Source organism: Eumetopias jubatus, unplaced genomic scaffold (assembly GCF_037043125.1).
Source record: "Eumetopias jubatus isolate StellerSeaLion01/CBP00866 unplaced genomic scaffold, mEumJub1_p1.0 scaffold_11, whole genome shotgun sequence".
In the NCBI taxonomy this organism is placed as follows: domain Eukaryota; kingdom Metazoa; phylum Chordata; class Mammalia; order Carnivora; family Otariidae; genus Eumetopias; species Eumetopias jubatus.
This window is the reverse complement of record NW_028274817.1, coordinates 15618854-15622500: the sequence shown is the minus strand read 5'-3', so window position 1 is coordinate 15622500 and position 3647 is coordinate 15618854.

The following is a 3647-nucleotide window of genomic DNA, read 5'->3' as shown; positions in this document are numbered from 1 at the left end:
AACCTGCCCTCTTCGTCCATTACCACTTAACCTTTAGTGCCTGGTTCTTAGTTACAAACTAATACACTGAGGGCACAGAGAAAAATACTAAGCTCGTTGAAGGGAATAATTCCAAATGACTTGTGTATTAAACAGCTTTTCGAGGTCACAGCTGATCTTTAAGAATGTACACTGACTTCCTCCAGCACTGGGGACCGTTTTCAAAGACAATTGCGGAGTTCCTCCAATGTGATCTCCGAATTTTTCTGCTGGCTTATTTTACGACCCCGTGGGCAGCTTCAGACAAAATAACTCTCTGGCATGAAGGATTGTGTGTATGCTCTTTGCCATTTTTAAATGTGAATTTTATAGATCCCTCAAACCACTTGAAAGAGTAATGATTTTTTAATGGTTTTTCATTATTAGTTGTAACTTCCAAGCATTACTGATAAAAACTGCCAAATTCTTTCAAGTTTTCTCTTAACACAACACGGGTGTACTTCATAATGAGCCTCCTCATTATGATTCATGACTGAAGTGACTTTCAAACTCCATAGCTTTACAGTAGAGCTTCCTTTCCTGACATTTCTTCGTCGTGACAATATTCGAGAGCTGTGAACATGAACCAGTTCGGTTCTCCCGCACGGGGCGTCGTCCGGAGCGCTCATCCCGCATCTGCCCATCGGCCCCCGTGTCCTCGTTGCCCTGCCCTTTCTCAAGGGCTTCCGCATTTCCCCAGCTCCGCAAGACCTGAGGGGTTCATCCTGGATGGGGCAGCTAGCGGCGCTCATCACCGTCGGGGCGTCCTGGCTTCCGGGGCCTCCGGGTGGAACAGAGCTAGAGGAGGGAGCATGCGCCCTCGCACACGTACACACGCATCTGTGTCTATTTCTGCATCTGTGTACGTAGGAAAACAAAGAGTTCACACTGCAGGCTGCTCTCATCCACACCGCAGGATTCATTCTAGCCGCCTTGCCTGATTTCTGAACTTCTCTTCGCTTCGACTTGGAGACTCTGGCTCCGTTCACTTGCTTGTTCAACCCCGGTATGATGAAGGACTTACGTGTGCCTGTGACAGATTGGACTAACTAGAGCCCGGTGTCTGTGGGCACATTTTTTTGCCGTAAGCCTTACGGTATCCGATCGAAATGCTTTTTTCCAGAATTATTTTCTTCTCCCTCCCTTTTAGCGCAGCTGTAGTATTCACCTGTCATGCAGTTTGATTCATTTGTTAGTGTATTTTATTTAGGCTCTCACATCCTAGTCGTGATTGAGTCTGACGGTGGATCGTAATAAGAGCGAGAGCGATACGGAAAGGTCTGCTCGGAGATACTTTGTCCCCTCGTCCTGTTCCCATTGCCTCAGCTTTCCGCTCCTGCTCCCGCCCACTCGACCATCATCATCTTCCTGGCTTCTCGTGGCAGCCGTGTGTGTGCCGAGCACATACTACGGCTAGGCACGTTCCCCTTCATGGCAGCCCCTTGAGGTAGGTCCTAGGATCACCACCATTTTCTTAGATGAGGGGATTGAGCCCCACAGATGTAAGGACGTTGTCCGAGCTGACATCCTGGCGCATAACCGCTACCCCAGCCGGGATCTGACACCAGGACCAACACTGGGACCACCTTTTTCTTAAAATTCTCTGGTCCCTCCTCATCCTGGGTCTCCCTGAAAGCTCGGCAGGTCTGAAGTTCACCTTTCTGAAAACGTTCTGTTCACTGTCGCAAGCCTTGTTCTGCTCCGGCGTGGCTAGACAAGGGCCACGAGGGGCCACCTGGCCTTTGCTTGGGACCTGGGGGGAAGACGTTGCCCTCGGTCGATTCCACCCTCCCCGTTTTCCAAAATGTGTTGATGCGTCTTACTTGTAAATTTGGCAACCTAGCAATTTCTTTGAGAGGTCACCGAGGGTTCATGGAAAACAGTTGTCTGGGAGCACAGCGGTTCAAGGAGCATCCGCACTTGGCATTGTCGCTGTTCCGTTCGGTAGGTGATGATGGGGCCTTTCTGCGTCTCGGGCTGTGTGCTGGGCATTTCAGGGATAGCGCTGAATGCCAACGGTCCGCGCCCTCGAGGGGCTTCAGATCTAGGAGGGGAGAGGGGCAAGTCTACCAGTGTTCCCAACGCAGGGCAAGGCTCCGTTCAGGGCCGAAGAAGAGGGTACACCTAATGTAATGGGAATTCAAAGGAAACTCAGAACGAGGAGGGGGAGGCAGGGGAACCTTCTGAAAGAAGCTTCAGGGAGAAGCAGCATTTAAAATATGGCTTTGGAGGGGCGCCTGGGTGGCTCAGTGGGTCAAGTGTCTGCCTTTGGCTCAGGTCATGATCCTCGGGTCCTGAGATGGAGTCCCACATCGGGGCTCCCTGCTCAGAGGGAAGCCTGCTTCACCCTCTCCCTCTGCCCCTCTCCCCTCAGCTTGTGCTCTCTCTCTCTCTCTCTCTCAAATAAATAAATAAATAAATAAATAAATAAATAAATAAAATCTTAAAAAATAAATGAATGAAATACGACTTTGGAGAACAGGAAAGGTTTGACTAGGTAGATAGAGAGGAAGGAAGGCTGGGGAAAAGGTTTCAGCCAAAGGATCTGCTTGGGCAGAGGCATGGGTTAAAAACAAATCACAGGGCAGTGTGGGAAATGGTGAGGAGTCTATTTTGGCTGTGGCAGAGAGGATGTCGAGGGGAGCGATAAGAGAGAAAGCCAGCAGAGTAGACTGGGGTCATTTTAAGGGCTTCTGTATCTGTTAGGATGATCTAGGCTTCCCGTCAGATCGCCCTGCTCAGACCGGCTTACGCAGTAAACGGCATTAACTACAGAACTGGGAAGGCCGGGAGTAGCTCCAGCCCGCTCGGGGTGATCCCCTGCTCCAGGACGATGCCAGGCTCCCACGTGCCTGCTCTGGACCAGCTTCGTCCTAAAGGCCGCTCGTCCTGTGGCCGGGTGAGGGCCGCCGGTAGTCATGGGGCGGGGGGCAAGCTTCACTGAGAACGGCCTTCTGTGTCAACTTGCTTGTAGAAGTGGTGAAAAATCCCTCCCGGTGTCTCACGAGCCAGAACAGGCTCAGATGTCCATTCCGTAGCCAGTCACTGGCGATGGGGGGGTGGGTTGCCCTCTGGCCCATCAGGCCCACTTCCGGAGCTAAGATTAGAGTCCATTTCCCTTGGGACACATAGCACAAACTCAGAACTTGGTCAAGAGGACGTAGCCCGGATTCGGTGCTAGGGAGGCAACCAGCAACCTCTGTGCGCTCGAGTGCCAAGAAAGTGGAGGATTGTGCTCGTTGAGTGAGAAATGGGGAATGTGGAAAAAATGTGAATTTTGATAAACCAAAAATGTTCCTGGTTTTCAGTGAGTCTAAGATGCTATCAGTTGTTTATGGGGCAGACAACCTGGTTTCTTCAACAAATAACTTGCAAGGAAAAACATGAAGGAGGAAACCTATAGATTAAGAGAGACAGAAATCTCAACCAGGAGCACTGTACGGACCCTCATTTAGATCCCAACTCAAGTAAACTTGAAAATACACATTTATGATGTGAGACAATTGGAAATGTGAACCCCGGCTCGAATATACATCGGTACCAAGGAATTATTGTGGTCTCTAAAATGTGGAATAATATATTGTGGTTACGTTAAAAAAAAAAGAGTCCTATCTTTTAGAAAATACAGA